The 18,051-nt window shown below is 41.3% G+C and overlaps 1 protein-coding gene across 1 annotated transcript in view; it reads right to left on the reverse strand.

The window, feature by feature from the left end:
• MARCHF3 (membrane associated ring-CH-type finger 3) overlaps nucleotides 1–18,051 on the reverse strand; it is a 58,903-nt gene that overhangs the window by 22,560 nt on the left and 18,292 nt on the right. The gene's annotated exons all lie outside the window — the stretch shown is intronic.

Consider the following 18,051-nt stretch of genomic DNA (forward strand, 5'->3'; position numbering starts at 1 on the left):
TAAAGGTGTTGCAGATATTTTCTTCATGGACTAGTTGTAAAAGCAATGACAAACCAACCAATAAACTCCAGCAAATTTTCTGAGGGCATTGAAGCCAGACAGAAGATTCAAGTGCAGAAAACACCCTTTGCCCCATAATAATTTATAGGATGCTATATTCCTATTTAAGAGGTTTATACCAAAAAAAAACCCCACAAGGCTCAACAAGAGCCAGTGAGCAAGGCACTGCCCCTCCAGTTGAGTTGCACTCAAAAAAGATGTTAAGAACCAGCATCAATGCCCTGAAATGGAATTTAAAGATGAAGCCATCTGCAGAGCTGGAATACAGCTGGAATCCCTGCTCCTCTCTTCCTGGCTGTGCATGAATTCACCCCAGTTCTTAGACCCAGAAAGCATCATCAGGGTGACAAATTATCATAGCACTGCCTTTTTAAAGCAGTGCTGAAGCTGTGAGTGGCTGAGATTTGCACAAGACAAAATGATCTTTACACTTCGAGCAGGGGGCTGCAAATGTTGAATGTGGAGCAACTTGCTGAGTTGCTCCCTTTTCCTTTTTTTTTTCAGCATCTCTGCTAAGAATAGCATTTATTACACCTCTCTCAGTCATGGTTTCAAATTTGGAAACCCATTCACCTTTCTGATTCCACGTTCCCACGAGTTCACCCCATTAGTTTCAAGAAATGGGACACCATTTCTTGCACCAATTAGCTTAAAAAGGTGTATGGAAAACCACTAGCATCCCATCTGGAGACATTTTCCAAGAAATACTGCATTATTTTAAAAAGACAGCCAAAAAACTAATACTGGTATTAATAATAACAGCAACAAACCAAACCAAAACCAAAAAGAACCCCACACCAACAGAAAAATCCCAATCACGTACTGACACAGAAAAATAATAATAAAAACCAAACAAGAAAAAAATCCCAAAGAAACAAAAACAGCAACAGAAAAACCCTAAATAACCAAAACACCCCCCTCTAGTTTTCAGAAGCTTTCACAGATACTGATTCCTATTTATGTAATTTCACATAATTTTGCACGTTTTACTCCAGAATTTTGGACCTCAGCGACGTGTGGACAGTTTTTTCACTTGGGATTTCAGCAGATGTGGAGAATTCTCTGTCTTCCTGCAAGCTGGAAGAATGGTGCAAGTTATGGAGAGGCATCTCCCACCTTCTTTTCTGCTATCAATTCTGGCTGGCTACTCAGAATGCAAATTGCTGCATTCTCAGTAGTAAATTCTGAGTAATAAATTCAGGTTTTCGGAAGCTGTCAGCAGTGCAATAAAGAGGTTGTGTGAAAAAATGTGTTCTCCACTGGCTCAAGTGTCACAAGATCATGCATTGCCTTTGTTTCTAGAAATGGGGAACAGGAACTCACCTCTCCCTAACTGAGGTTTAGACAATAATTTTATGCCACCCTTTAGGATGCTCCAGAGAGCAAAGCAGACGTTGCACTCACTGGGTCACACACAGTTTCCCCTTCCCACCAAAAAATGCAGGAGAAAAACCAAGTTCTCAACTCCAGGAGCACTCTGAAACCTCCTAGATTTTTACTTTCTGAGAAACAAAGCAGGGTACTCTGAAGGTGGAATAGACAGTACGCTTTATGAAAAGTAAGGATCCCTGGAGCATCTGAAAATCCTGTTCTGGTGGACAAACATCAAGTTTTATGTGCATCCTTTCTCATATCTGGAATAGTTTGAAATGTTTCTGGACTCTCCCCTCCACAATCCACCACAAAGAGCTTCAGGGGATGCCCTCCTGGTTTCAAACAAATAAATATTGAGTAAAGAGTTGGTGGAGAAACTGGCAGTTCCAGCTGAAACCATGGATGCTGCAGCTCCACAAGACCCGCCCCCCATAGTAAAAAAAAAATAATTTATATAAAAATTAATTTCTTTAAAAATTAGCTTCCTCTAAGAATTGCTGTCTCTAAATGGAGAAGACAAATCCCTGCACTTGATAGTGCCATGTGACCCAGCAGAAGGAGACAAAAAAATACTGCCTGACCTGCTCATTTTGGAGCTCTAAAGCCATCAGAGAGAGAGGCAGCTCCAGGACACGGCAGTTCTGGTGAAGAAGGAGAAGAAAGCTGGAGAAATCTGTTCTTGGGCAATAGCATCCAACTTGCTCTATTGCACCACCACCTTGTAAGGAGCTGTGAGAGACCACTGAAAGGTGCAAGAGGAAGATGTGGTAATTGTTCACCAGCTGAGGAGGACAGATTTCACATTAAAGTGTTTCGACATATAGAAACTAGCACAATATCAAACCCAGATGACATTGGGCAATTTTACTCTGTTCCAGCCCACATTTTACTAATTTTTCAGGCTGTAAATAGCATTTCCCATTCATCTGGCCTGACTGCAGAGAGCTCCAGGGGCTTTTAAAAACTGCCACATAATAGGCTGCATTCAAAGTGCAATTTTATAAACAAGTACATCAAAAAAACTGAGTGCTGGTCTGAGGCAGCACCACGAAGCAGTCCAGCACAAATAGTCCTTAAGAGTCTGACCATGCATTTAAAACTTCGCTGCCCACATAAATCATTGTTATTTTGTTATGTACTGAACCTTGAACCACTTTCCATGAGAGCAATAGACTGCCTTTTTGGCACTGTGAACTCTAATAAATTGCTTTATATGCCTGCACAGCCACTAACTTGAGTAATTTGCTTAGATTTGTATCCTTTTGTTGGTTGTTGAAATGAAAGTTTTCAGGTGATAATAAATACCGTAAGTACTTGTGGTGGTGGCATTTTAGCCCTGCATTAATAAGAAAAAAAACCCAGAAGACACAAATTCAGTTTTCAACTGGACTGGAAATAGAATTTCCTTTTTGTTTTTACCCAAGGTATAAGGAAATATGTATATTTTCTTCCCTTGCATTAGTTTTTGTTCTAGCAGAAATGTCTTTCTTCACAGGCTACAAAGGCACCTACTCTAACATGCTCCTAAATTCCCTTTTTTTCATTGCCACATCAGCTTCAGACCCCCACTCCCCTATTTCCCCATTCCTGCCCACAAACTTCCTGCTTATTCTGGCCCCAGAACATGCCTCAAACCACAATTTTTTTCACACTTAGGCACCAAAACACAGTGAGAGAATTAGGATCTGCTTGTGGACTCAAAGCTGGCATGTTAAAAGGCCCAGAAGTTTGGGGTTTTTGAGGTATAAAGTTCTGGATTCTCTTTTCTCTTCTAAATTAGGTGACTTTATACAAATGAGTCAAGCACTTCTTGGCCTGAAATGTGCAAGATGAGAATTTAATTTGCTCTCAGCAGCTGTCAAAGGACAAAGAGCTCCATGTCAGCCCTTAAAGCCAGGGATCATCTCTAAAAAATCACCAAGTCCTGGAGAGTGACAGTGGGTTTTTTTTGCACTTTTTTTTTCACTGACGAGGCACCTCCTTCATGATGGGAACTGCAAAACTTTCAGCAGCCCCATTCTCTGCAAGTACCTTGGATTTCATCAGAAAACCTCTGCCTTTGGCAATTTCCAGCAGCAGCAATTTTAACTGCACCAGCCAGCACCTCTGCCCCTTTGAGGTGCTTCATTCCTGCTGCTTGTTTTGTCAGGAAAAAATAAAAAAAAAGCAAAATCTGGGATTGCAGGGTGCTCATTCCACCCTCTGAGGAATGGAACAGGAGTTGCACCTAACCACACCCTGGTGTTGTCAAATATTCTGTCAGCAGATGGGGAGAATCGAGACAGTGTGAGGACCAATGCTGCTGTGAAATATAAAGTCTTAAAGCCTTTATTAAATACCTGTAGGCCCTAGGAGGGAAAATTCAGTCAGATCTGATCCCAGTGTCCTGCATTTGATGGAGTTGTTGACCTGCCCCACATTTAGGCTGGGCTCAGAGCTACTGTCCCACAGATGTAGGATGGAGCTCAGGGGAAAACACTCTAAGTTAAATATTTATGTACTCCCAAGGCCACATTTTCACATTCAAAAATAGCCCTCCCCATTCCCTCTGCCAGGCTGACAGGAGGGCTGCCAGCATCACAAAGATCATTGCCCTGCCCACTTAATAAATCCCTAATTTGCCTTTTTATTTTATTTTATTTTCTCACACAGGTAAACATCATCTGAATCCAAACTGATTCTTCCTGGCCAGATAAGGCCAAGCTGAAAATTACTTACTTAAACTGCAAATGGTGTAAATAGTTAATAACTGAGGCTTTGCTTGGGGCCTGAGGTTTGCTCATGAGCTCTTTTTCATGTAAATCTTGTGTAAATTAACTCTATGACAAATGGGATCTGCTCTTAAATTGTGGTTTTACCAGGCTCAGGGTGGCCAAATCCACCCAGATTTTGAGGCTGTGAGCAAGCCATGTGTCTGCAAGACAAGAGTTTGAGCAGCAGAGAGCACAGAGAGTGCTGGCAGGTGATGGAGGCAAGAGCCTGAAAACTGCAGGGCAAAAAGAGACAGCAAAAAGCAAAATATCTTTAACTACTAATGGGGGATGCTTGGAGAAATGTGGTCAGGGTATTTCTACAGACAGCTTAACAAAAATGCTAATTCTTCTGCTCATCATTGCTAAGTTAATTATTTGCCCGTTTTTAGTACATTTGATTCTTCCAGCTCCTGCAGTCGATACTGCACACAAATATGATCCTGTTACAATTATTGCATTCATACTCTGCACTATTGACGGGAAAACAGCTCAATGTATGAAACTTAGAAAAGATACTAAGCCCACTTTCAAATTAAACTAAGTAGAAAATTGAAAACATTTCTCTTTTTAATAGCTTTATATTTTGTTTCCAGAGTTTGGCAATATTGGCTGCATCAGTTCTTGCATCTGAGAAAAGCTTCATTAGAAGCTCAATGAGCACAACCTGTCTTTAAGACTCCAGTTTGGAAACAAAGACAACCCTCATACCCTGCATACCTCTGTTTTGATGCATTGTAATTTAACCTGAAATCATTCTGGTACCTCCATATTAATTTATTTTTTTTCTTCCTTAGTCTTCACCTGCATAAAAATTTAATATTAGCATTTAGCTCCTGCACAGAGGACTTCTCTCCTTTCCATGTGATTCACCCCAAATATCTCACTGTCTGCAAGCTACCTGCATTACTAAAAATGTTGTCTGGTGCTCTGCATTGAAGCCTACGTGCACCAAGCACGATCAGAAGCCCTTTTTCCTTCTTCCCTGGGTATTGTGTTTATCAGTTCCACAGCAAGGCTGAAAACCCCACGGGGTGGATTCAATTCTCATGTTTTATTCAGCAGTGAATCACCTGGATGACGGCCTGCAAGCACATGGAACTTGGCTTCTGTGTGTGATGCTTTGCAAAGCATGTCCCAAACTAATATATTTACATGGGGAATGTGTGCTTTCACTTGTTCTAAGCCAGTGGGATCACCCCAGGTGTTTCTGGAGGTGCCATCTAACAAGCCACTTCCCTGAAGAGAATTTACCTTGCATCACTTTGTCTTGTTGTGTTTCACTTGGCAGCAGCTGAGTGTTTGATGTTTGACGATGGGGGAATTAGTCTTCCAAATACCTCGTTTGAAAACGAGGAGAACACTTCAAAAAGCAGAATTCCTCCAAATGCAAGTCTGTTCCTCTCCATTTTCCCTTTTTACCCTTTTTCAGTCAGAAGCAGCTAAAAATATTCTTGCTACATCTTCCTTCACGTGGGAAGATAAACCCTTCCTGTTCCCATATCAGTCTATTTCTCCCAGCAGGGGCAAAATGTGGACTCCATGGGTTTCTGTGATATTTACATAAAGATTTCCCACTGAACTTGAATTTGGGGGAGGGGAAGAGTTTTTCATCAAACTCCAAGTCTTTCACTCCAGTCCAGAATGAGACAAACACATGGGGATATTGTGAGTTAATTAAAATCAGTGATAATTCCCTAGACTAACTAGGTTTATATGGGTATGTGATGTGTTATATAAAACTAAATGCTGTGGGGACTGAACAGCTCCATTTCTTTTCCAGTAACGAGCATACCAAGAATGCTTTTAGTCATTGTCACATGAAGTTGGCAATGGTCAAACAAATCAGATCTGACGTGCAGACCTGGAAAGGAAAAGTTATGGCTGCAAAATAAAGCACAAATAATTCAATTTCTCTTCAGTAATCCTCAAGCAAATTACTGAAATGCTGCACTAGTGAATCAAAACTACAAGACAGAATTAAATCAAAATGGCAGAGGTAAAATTTGACAACATTATTGTCCTTATCAAATCCAAGAGAAATGCCAACAAGAAAAATAACAAAAAGTTAGTTAATTCTAATGAAAGCTAGGAAAAAAAAAAATAATATGGAGGTACCAGAAAAATTTCAGGTTAAATTACAATGCATCAAAACAGAGGTATGCAGGGTATGAGAGTAGTCTTTGTTTCCAAACTGGAGTCTCAAAGACAGGTTGTTCTCATTGAGCTTCTAATGAAGCTTTACTCAGATGTAAGAACTAGGTATCAGCTTTATTCCTATGAGAAATAAAGACAGTGGAAGTCTGGAGTGGGTTTGAGCTGATCTCAGCTGGGATTTCACTCTGTGTGTTACTGTGACTTCTGCACTGAAATCAACCATGACATGCAGATTTTCTTGCATGCCCAAGACCAACTTGGTATAGGAATATTAGAACTTTGCAGAACAGCAGTGAGACAGACTGATGCTAAAAAAAATTATACTGTTATGTAATTGGACCTGCAGGACATTTCATAGATGCCTATAGTGTGATTTAGCAGGCTCTGCCATTTGTTTTCACTGCCAGAGAATTAGTAATCCTTTTTTAGAAGCTGAGTATGTGTAATCCAGAAACTGGACACCACATCCATGAGCCACAATATTATTGCAGCTTGGTGGAGCTTTGTGTGTCAGAATCAGAGGATGGAAGGGACCTTAAAACCCACCCATTCCCACCCCAGCCATGGCAGGGCCATCTCCCAGTGTCCCAGGAGCTGCCAGCCCCAATGTCCAGCCTGGCCTTGGGCACTGCCAGGGATCCAGGGGCAGCCCCAGCTGCTCTGGGCACCCTGTGCCAGGGCCTGCCCACCCTGCCAGGGAACAATTTCCCCCTAATACCTGATCCAAATTTACTCTCTGTTAGTTTGAAGCCATTAACCCTTGTCCTGTCACTCCAGACCCTTACAAACAAACCTTCCCTCTAGCCTCTCTTCTGCATCAAAAAGGTGACAGTTAGGTCACCCTGAAACCTTCACCTTCCCCAGGCTTCACCTGGAGCTGCCCCAAACACCAGGACCAAGTCCCACTAAGTCTCAGGACATGATGACTGTGATATTCCTTCAAAAACACCTTTAAAGCAGATGATGATGATGATGATGATGATGATGATGATGATTACTACTACTACACTACTTTTAAAGATTCACTTATGTTTCATCAAAACTTTTGCACATCTTTGTACCACTTTACACATCATCAGACAGCACCCGATGGCACAGAAATCATCCAGAAGCCTGGAAATGCTAAAACTTGGCTGAGCCCTTTTGGCTCTGCTGCAGAAGAATCTGTGTGAAGTTAGTTGTTGCCAAAGGGCAAAGGAACCAAAGAGCTCCAGGTTTTGCCCTGAGGGCTGCAAAATTCTGGGTTTTCTGGAGATGCTGTGAACAGAGAGAAGTAAGAAGAAAGATAAAATACTTACTTGCTCTCAGCAATGTGTTTTACCAGTCTACATCATCCTCCAAATATTTTTTTTTTTAAGTAAATAAGCAATTAAAAGATACTCCTCCAAGACTTGCCCTCCTGCCATTGCCAGCTGCTGAGGCAGGTAAAAAGGAAAACCCTGCTGGAAGTTTAGGATGTAGGTTTTCCACAAACTCTTGATTGATTCCCATCTTCCACAATGCAGGATTTTGTGGGTCTCTGTCCCCTCCACCACTCTAAACACCAGAGTTTAGGCTGAGGCAGCTGTAGGGCTGTGGAAATTTCTGGGATTTGTTCCCTCACCATCCTGACACAATGCAATGGCTGCAGCAGCAATTGGGGTGAGTTTAGGTAGAAACAATTACCCATGAAACCTAAAAATGGAAACCTTAGCAGTCCTGAAAACCAGCCCTAGCTATGTACTCCAGCTCCATCTCTTAATCAAGAGCAATCTATATTTACACAGCCCATGAAATGTAAAGTTTGACAGCTTCAAAGGCACATTTTCCACGAGGAGCACTTTCCTTGGCTCAGGACCGAGCTCTCAAAGCACGCTTCATGCTGATCCAAAACCTGGTGAGCAAACACACAGCATCAAGTGCCTAGCTCCCAATTCTGTCTGCCTGTTTAGCACCTGATGAGCAGGGGAACTCTGCTCTGTGAGACAGAGAAAAGATGACACTCCTCCTCCCTGGGGGCCTCCACGCAGAGATGTCTCGCACACAGTGGTAAATTGAGTATACAGATGATTCTGCTGGTTCTGGCAACCAGAAAGAAAGCAGTAAGACTATTTTTAGCGTGGCACTTCATTACCAGTTTAATGGCATCCCTAGGTTTAGCAGCCTGTCAGGTCAGAAAGAAATTACACCTTGTTAGAGAAGAGCACTGAAACAAATTTCCTCATTAAGTGCCGTGTCTCTTAGCTTTTGCCTATTGCTGGAAACATAATTTTTCACCCTGTAAATTGGATAAGTAAGATTCAATCATTTTTTGTTTTATGTTAGGCTATCTCCATCACTTTTACCTTCCTTGACATTGACTAGTGAGATTTTTAGTGGGTGTTTCTGGGTCTTTAATTAAGAAGAATTAAAATACTTCCACAAGTATTTTATGATAACAGTGATGCTGAAGTTGAAAAACTGACCCCTTTATGTACAAACATCTTAATAAACTGGTGAATCGCAGTGAATTTCTGCATTTAATTTCAAATGAATCGTCATTTTGATCCTGCTGCATTTGCCAAAGGTTAATTACATTTCCCATGCCATCTGGGCATTGTTCTCAGCTAGTCATACTAGTCCTTAAATTTGTTAATTTTTTTCCATCAAATGAATCCCCAGTGTTTTTTCTAAGGAAGCTGACATCCTCCAACAGCTGTTCTTCCTTTCTAACTCCTGGTTTATCTCCTACCACAGCTGTGGAAGCAGAATGAATCCCTGATATCCCATCATTCTATAAAATATATCTTAATACTCCTGGCATACTTGTCTGTGCAACATCCTCCAGGCATACAATGTATTTGTCACCCTAATGAAGAACACTGAGTTAAAACAGTGACAAAAATTAGTTTAAACTAAGCCAAAGCCTTGTTCAAACCCCTCCTCAGTGCAGCTCATCTCCAAAGCTCAACAGTCCCATACAATAACTGCAATAATTAAACACATATTTGCTTCCAATATTTGTCAGATCTCTCCTTTCTGACAGTCAGTATCTGTTTCAAGCAAATTACATCCCTGGCTGCTGATACAGACAGAGGATGAATTAATTATGGATAGGAATTTGTGACCAAGCCTTCCCAGAAACTCAGAATATCTGTCTCATTGCACAGAGCCATCAGCTCTCAGCTGCCAAGCAGATCTGAAATAAGCAAAACAGAGACAGGAAATTCACTGTCTGAGCCCAAAATACTAAACAACCTCAGCCCAGGCCAGAGCACACTTGTCTTTTGTCACAGGCAAAGCAACAGAAGCCTAATGATCAACAAAAGGAGTTAATTGCAATAGGCCAGCACTGGAGGAGGTGAGGGAGTCCAGGTGGTAGAAAATTTCCACTTGGATTTTGGGAGTGGTTTTTTGTGTGTGCAAATGGGAGGTGGCAACTGGTTCATTGCCTTTTGAGTCTTCAGGGAGGAGAGAAAAAAAGGAAGCACTTGCACACCCCTGAGCAGGTTGTGCTCCTAGAGAAGTGTGAACAGGCACAACCCAAGTGGGCTGGAAGAGCCCTTGTGTCACCTGGCTTTAACACAGATTCATGGGGAAAACTGAGCCACAGCCGCCCTCAGTTTTTCATTTTTCCACTTGATATTTCATTATTTAATTTGATTTTGTTGGTAGAAGCTTTTTAAAATCAAACTCTGTCCGGAATCTGATTGGGCTGAGAGCCAGTAGGCACAAGCAACCTGTACATGTATAAAATATTTGAAAGAGCTGAGGGAGCTGTCTCTAATTTCTAAACCTTAGTGGCAGCAGAGCCTGATTACAGCAGCAATGACCAGTGAAGTACTTCCAGTTCTTCTCTTCCACTGCAGTTTTTCAGCCTTTATAAACCCCTGGCTGTTCAAACTGGCAGTCAAACAGCACACAGCTGAATAGCAGGCAGTCAAATAGCAACTAGAAATTAACTCTGTGCTGTGTGCCATAGCTGAAAGCCCACTCCAGCCCTCACAGCTGCCAATTACTCCCAGCCCAAGATGCAGGATTGTCACAGAACCCTGTAGTCACAAAAAGTGAGCCACCAACCCGTTCTGCACAATGAAATCAGCTTACAGGCAAGGAGCTGGCTTTAAAGGCTTTATTATGGATGAGTTCCTCTTGTGCTGTTGAAAATACTTTGATCTCCTGGGTTTCAGAACATGTCTAAATTTAAAATAAGTTGCTGCAAGGGAAATGATCCTTTTATGCTGCAATTGAGCTGCATGGATTGGGAGGTCATGGGCATGAGTAGAAGGAGGGCAGGAATGGGGGGATTAGCTCCCACATTCATCTTGGCACAGGTGCATGAACTAAGTCAGAGAAACTACAACTTCAGCAGCTGTGAAAGACTGGATCTGCAGTTTGCCAGGAGGAGAAAAGAGAGGTGGGACTCAGTTTCCAGCTTCTGATTGTCCTTGGGGGCAGGTCCTCGAAAACTTAGCTTATTCTTGTTGGAGTCTGGAATAGAGAGTGTGTGCCCTTGTTTCTGATACTTAGTTATAAGATCCAGAAAAACACTGAATTTCATATAATATGAAATTCATGAGCATGTTTTCATGGTGATACATGAGAACAACTGTTAAAGGTAGATAGAAAAAGCTAAAAGTGTGTGTAGATTAGAGAGTTTTTTTAAATCACTGGGTAAAAAAGTAGTTTAGAGAACAGGAGACAAGATGGAGGATTTAGGGTGTTGTCTCTTGTCCTTCTTTCTTCTTCATGTTCTTTTTCTAGGGGTTTTTGGGTAGTAGTAAGTGATTGGACAGAAAATGCCACAGTGCAGCACACAGGTGATGGGTCATTGGGTCATTAAGAAATATAATATACGTGTCTATTGTTAATTGGGTAAAAATAGGTATAAAGATAAAAGAACTGCGTAGTTCGAGGCCATTTTGTGCATCAGACACGAAGTGAGCCACAAGGCCTTGTTTGTACCATCAGAAGAAAGAAATGTACCAGATTGCAAAGATTAGTTTTGTGTAGCCAGGAGAGACCTGTTAAGTTTTGTGTTGACCTGTTAATAAACACGAGAAACAAGATTCTAACGAGCTGGGGAGTTTTCTTCTAATCCCAAGAACTGAGGTAAGAAGGGCTCCCCACGAGGGAGGACCCCAAAAGAATTCAGTCCAAAGGAGGCTGAGAAATCCAAGAATAAAAAAGAAAATACAGAAGAGATGCAGCAGAAACAGAGAAACAGAAAGGATTTTTTAGAGAAAAGTTACAATTCTGTGTGTTATTGGTACTCCCATCAACACTGAATTAATAACTCCTCCCTCTGCTGCACCTGCCCCCTCAGACATGACTGGGCACATTTCACCTCAGGAAGGAGCAGCCTGAGGATCTCTGTAACATAAAGTTCATAAGGCATCCACAGTAGATATTTTATTGTGTTTCACAGAGACCTTAAAGACCAAATTGGGGGTTTAAACAGCCCAGCAGATGAAGGTGTAAACCTGTCCTCATGTGAGGATACCAAGGGCTTAAACAAGGCCTTTATATTCCAGCTACAGCCACAAAATGCTACACGGTTTTATTTCCAAGCATTTTAGAGATAAATGCATTTGATACTTCTCATAAACAGCCTAGAGCAGATAAGCAAAGAACCAACACTGACCTTGTGTCAGATTTACAATTTTTATTTTTTAAGCCCTCAGAAAACCAATTACCTAGACCATAAGCTAGTTTGGAGAAAACTAATCTCCCCAGTGCTCAGCCCAGCGAGGCTTGTAAAGCACCCAGCTCACACAGAGGTAGGAGGAACCACATGGATAAGAAAGGATTTCAGACTATTGTAGCTCTGACCCTGCCTCATGCTTCTCATGCTCTCTGTCTTTGAGGTAAAGCACTGATTACAATGAGAACTGGGACAGCAGACTCTTGATGACAAAGAATTGGAAAAAAAAAAAAAAAAGGAAAAGTCTACTGAGCTTCACCTGCAATCTAAGCATCTTGTATTATTTCTTCTTCCATTGTGTCACTGATGGTGGCTGGATATTAAGCACCAGTGAATTAGGAACACCAGGCTTTGGGTCAGCACCTCACACTGAGCACCCCAAAGCAGCAGCCACCATCCTCAGCGTGCAGCTTTGACCCTTTCTGAATTACACAGCAAGCTGCAGGAGACCCAGGTCTGCTGAAATGATGGAATGCACTCAGAGCTGAACACCTGGAGCTCTGCAGGGGCATCAGCCTCCTGAGCTCATCCCCAGAAGTGATCAGAGTGATCCTGAGCTGCTCACTTGACAGGTTAATAGGTGAAACATGAGGCTAATCTGGAACAGGAGCTTGAGAGAAGAGCAAAAGGAATGATGGGGATGGTCCCAGTGGGGGCTGGCAGCCACTGCATGGTGCCATAACCTGATCATTGGATAAAAGTTAAAATGTTGGATGAAATCCCATTGCAGGAGTGAAATATGGCCAATTTCTTTCAGCACTATCTTTTTATAAAAACACGAATTCCAAAAACCTTCAGACTGCCTGGGTTGTGACAGCTTCACAACAGTGTTTATTCATTTGTGTTTACTGTCACATCCTAATAAATATCAGAGTCAATAAAAGCTTTATGCCAGTTGCCTGTATCCTTTGGTTAACCTTCAAAATTTGCCTATTCATCACGACTATCTCCATCAAGCCAGAGAGAAAATGAGTTTTCTTTTCTTAGTGGTTTTCCTTTTCTTCCCCTCTGTGTTTTAATGCAGAGACGCATTTGCAAATTTCATGTGTTAATATTTTAATACTTGCTGCAACAACACTTGCTGCAAAGTTTAGGCAGCCTAATACAAAGGTGACAGAATAATAAAAATACCAAGCACTGGTCATCTGTCCCTAGCAGAGTTCTGCTCTAAAATTCCAGTGTCCACCTCCACTGCTGCCTTATACCAGGAGGAAAAGCATGGCTTCTACCTTTTAAAATTACTCCTTCTAAAAAGACACCCAACACTGGAGCAGCAGTTTATCAAGGTCCTCTGGCAAGCTTCATAAAACAGAGATTTATTTCATGGCTCTGACTATTTCCTCACATTCTAGCAATCCCCAGCCTCGCAGAGACTGCCCTGAGGGCACGGTATGTCCCCACATCCCCCACAGAACAGTCAGCATTATAAAAAAAAAAATAAAAAATCAGTAAAACTGAATGGAAACAAAGAGTTTGTCAGAGTCAGGGTGCTCTGTCCAAGCCAATGTGCTTCCCTACACGAAGCCATAACAGACAGAGGAGGGAATTTAGTCCCCAAAATTCAGCAGCTTCTTGTTACATGTAGAAAAAAAAGGAAAAAGGGAAAGGGAAAGGGAAAGGGAAAGGGAAAGGGAAAGGGAAAGGAAAAGGAAAAGGAAAAGGAAAAGGAAAAGGAAAAGGAAAAGGAAAAGGAAAAGGAAAAGGAAAAGGAAAAGGAAAAGGAAAAGGAAAAGNAAAGGAAAGTCAAAAAAATAAATAAATTTGCTCAAAGTGGTGGAGTCACTGTCCCTGGAGGTGTTTAAGGAAAGGCTGGATGTGGCACTGGGTGCTCTGCTCTGGCTGACAGGTTGCACTCAGAGCTCTTTTCCAACCTAATTGATTCTGTGGTTCTGTGTGTTTCCACAAAATAAAACTCAGTAAAGATCAGCGGGAATCAGAGAAAAAGCATTCAAGATCCGCCTGGAGCATTTAGAGGTTTTTGGGTTTTTTTTACGGAGTGTTAGACTAAATATTTTGTCTCTGCTTTAGCAGTGCCAGCAATGATTCATCCCTACAAAATACTGTTGAATAATTAAAAGTAGATGATATCTCTGTTCTCTCTTAATAACATTTCTTTTCCTACTCTTAATTTTTTTTCCTTTGAAAGAAATGTCTGCCAGTCAGTTAATTAACATTATTTTTTCTAGGATCTGCTCAGCACAGGAATACACTAACTCTTCAGGTGAAAGTAATTTATAGACTACATTATCCAAAGTTATTTTCCGTTTCTTTGTCCTTGGCAGAGCAGCCTTGCAATGACAACCAACACCTCAAAGCAGAACACATTAACAAGATTGTTAATTTCCTGATTCTGCTAACCAAAAAAAAAAAAAGCCTCACCACTCCATGAAATAAAAACAAATGGCAACTATTACCGATTTTATTATTTTTCCACAAAGAACAGAGGATTAAATCCTCAGCTCACTGAGCTGTTAATTACTCCAAGGAATAAATCCCAGATCCATGGAACTTCTTATTCTCTGTATTGTGGGGCTTTTTTAGATAATGCTGTGTGAAAAAACCTCTGTTCTGAGTAAGACTGAGTGGGCACCTCAGCCATTCATCATTATTATCAAGGAGCTCCCTGGCCATGTAACACAGAAAAACATTCACAGGGGAAAAAAGGTTGTGTCCCTCCCATAAAATTTAACATTGGCTCATCAGCTGACACAATTTTTTACTCATTTCAGGAGTCTGGGGATCAGCACACATTGTCCAAGCTGTCCCTGCTGATTACCCCACTGTTTTTAGGGCTGCTGAGTGCAGTGACCTGCAGCTGGGACTTCACCACAGCCAAGGGGGATTTTCTCACTGACCCCCCTGGACCTCCCTTTACAGCACAGCCACCTCCACTGCCTTGCATCTGACTTGGTGGAAATTCTCATTGTGCCTCAGCTGAAGGAGTGGCAGAGGCAGAAATGCAGTTTTCTCAAGCCAGGCTGAGTTTCATGCTTCGCTCTCAGTGCTTCTTAAAAACACTTACAGTCTAAATTGTGAGGAGAAACGTGATGTAGAGCTGCAAGTTTTGGTCACCTTAAAGTGTTAATGCAACTTTATTTTAGAAAGCTGGCTTTTCTGGAAAACTTGGGGTGATCTGGAGAGCTGGAGATGTGACTGGTGCACCAAGGTTCTAATAATTTAATTTTTAGAAGACTTTCATGGAATCACTTCATGCTAAGGTCCAATGAACCCATAAAGCATTTTGGATTTTCATGCCTCTCTGCATGCTTAAAAAACAGAGCAGTTAACCTGTTAACTGACCACATATTTTCCTTTTATATCTGATAAAGAGTAATAGGATTTATTCCAAGAACTGCATCTTAGTGGTTGTCTTATTAAGAATTATATGTTTTCAAGGAGTTTTCTTCCTCCTATTTTGGGAGGCTTTCAGTGTGCACAAGAAGTTTAGTGGATTTTAGGGTGTGCTGAGAGTAATATGTACATTGGCTGTGGGTAAAGCCGGGGTGTTGTACACACAATCTTAATATTAGTACTCTAACACTAAATTTAATATTTTTACAGTGTCTACCAGTATTTTATTCTTAAACCTGTATGTGGTGTAATCCAATGTTTCTTTCCTTTTGCCATGCACAAATTCATAATGTATTTTCCTTTATTTTATTCTCTTGAAAAAAAAATAAAATTAAAATCTATGCATTCTCTAATTTTTGCAGAAAATTAGTAAATACTTACCAATTGCATAGGTAAGTATTACTTATGCATTTTATTAGTATTTTTATAAGTATTACTTATGCATTTTATCTATTTCCTGCAAGGGCTGAAGTAAACAAAAATAACTCTACTTTTAATTTTGGGCTTTAAATCTTTAAGTAATTGCAACCCTAGGCACCTTATAATAGAACAGGATACAGAACAACAGAGTTGCTTCCTTCCAAAATTTATTTGGCACCTAATGGGGCCCAGCAGCTTGGTAGGACTGACCCAAGAGCAGCAGCAGGCTCATGACACTGGAGAAACAAGGACAGCTGCTTTTTTAAAACTCCACAAAGAGGGAAAAACCCCAGATTTTTGTGAAGTTTGCGGCAGGAACAAAGCCCAGCAGCAGACAATGAGGCAAAGCTCATCATGAGCCAGATGTAAATCCAATAATGCAGCATAAGCAGGGGGAAGAAGAAAAGGAGCCCCTCCTGCCCTGATGACTTTCTCAGCACAAATTCCACCAGGAACCTTCCACCTAATTCCAGCAATTTTTCAGAGCTTTGATGCAGCACTTAAGATGACCTGAATCCATTGATTTTCAGGATAAGTTTTTCACTGAATTCAGTAGGGTCAAAATTTCCTTGCTGTTGCATTGGCCATCATCATCCTACTGCTTAAAAAAAGGTCCATCTCAGTAGGTTCTTGGCAAGATCAAATGTTCTGCATGTTTGCAGAACAGGCCTGGGAATCCAGTTTGCAAAATTGTTAATTAGACATGCTAATCGTTCCAAGAAACAGAATTTACAGCAATTAAACTCAGCTCCTTTGTGCCAGCTGACAAAATTATTATTAAGTTATTTCTCTCTGACTCTTCACTTGGTATTCAGCTATTTTCTGTCAAATATTGGGTGGCTAATTTTACGTGCAGCATCTCATAACCCAAGTCAACCAGAAATGCCTCATACCTGCCCTGAGCAGCCTTTTCAATGGTTCAGCCGAGGTCACAGTGTGTGAAAATTAAATTTATGCTGTACCTACACCACAGGTTAATTACCACAGCGCTACAGCAGGACAGAGACTTCAAGCAAAGAACATTCAGCTCATCATTCAGCATAACCATCCCAATATGTGGCTGTTTGCTGCTTCAGAATTCACCCAGTCAATCAGGATGCCACAGGCACAAAGGATGATATTCCAAGGCTCTGGGAATTGATGTTTTGTTATAGCTTAATGTATCATTAGACCAGCAGATGGAAAACTCAGAGGCTCAAAGTGACTTAAACATAAGGCTGTGGGGGCAGATCTCTGGCTCAGCTGGCCACCCTTTTTCTATCAAAGCTTTAATGCAAGAAAAGCTGGCGTGCAGTTTCATTATTTGATTGGGAATTACCATGCAGCCCCAGAATAGCATCAGCATCTATGGGCAGCATGGTTTTTTTGAACCACAGCCTAGGTAAAAGGCAGAGATGACTTTAAGCTCTCTCTGTGGATGTCTTGCTTTAGCAGAATTCGATTCTGCAGAGGCAGGAGGGCATCCAGTTGTGTGATGCGAAAGAAAGCACCAGGTACTCACAGCACATTTGATTGTTCCTAGCCCTGATAAGCAGCTTCTCTAAACTCAAGGCAGCAAAATCAAAAGGTTATTTGTCCAGCACTACTGACAAAACAGGAGGGAGATCTTGTTGGCTAAACACAGCCAAGCTGCTTGAGAAATCCCTGTGGACAATGGCTGTCTTCCAAGGGCTGCTTCTCCCACTAGCTGAATTCCAAGCACTCACACAGAGCTCTGAGTGCTTCAGTCCCACAACATGTGTTTAATTATTTAACAAAACCAAGCACAGTGCATTTGTGAGGCTTTTGTGACCATCCCAAACATATTCAGAAGCACTGAGTTTGTATCTTTAGCCATTCATTCACACTGACACTGCACAAACACTAACACTTTTGGTTTTCTTGGAACTTTGAAGACATCCCACATGCCCCCAGTCTTGTTTCCTTTGGATTACAGGGCCAAATAAAGAGGTCTAGTTCTGTCATGAACACATATGTAGCTTTCCATGGTATAACATTCAAACCCATCTTCTCCTACCTTTTCTCCCATTTTCTTCTGGGAGAGAAGCTTCAGGAACCTTGAAAACATGATAATTAGATGACATACCCAAATGTACTTCAGATTATCCATCCCTATGATTTGAGTCTCTGGTCTTCAACTTTCAGTTTCAAAATCACATTTCAAATGCTGCACAGTTATCATTAGCTGTGGTTTCTGCCTTTTTAAAGGTTCTATATTTACTTCCATGTTATTTTGTCACATCTAGCAGGAAAACTTCACAAGATGATTTCAAAGCT

The sequence above is a fragment of the Parus major genome, chromosome Z (genome assembly GCF_001522545.3).
Source record: "Parus major isolate Abel chromosome Z, Parus_major1.1, whole genome shotgun sequence".
NCBI classification, from domain to species: Eukaryota; Metazoa; Chordata; class Aves; order Passeriformes; family Paridae; genus Parus; species Parus major.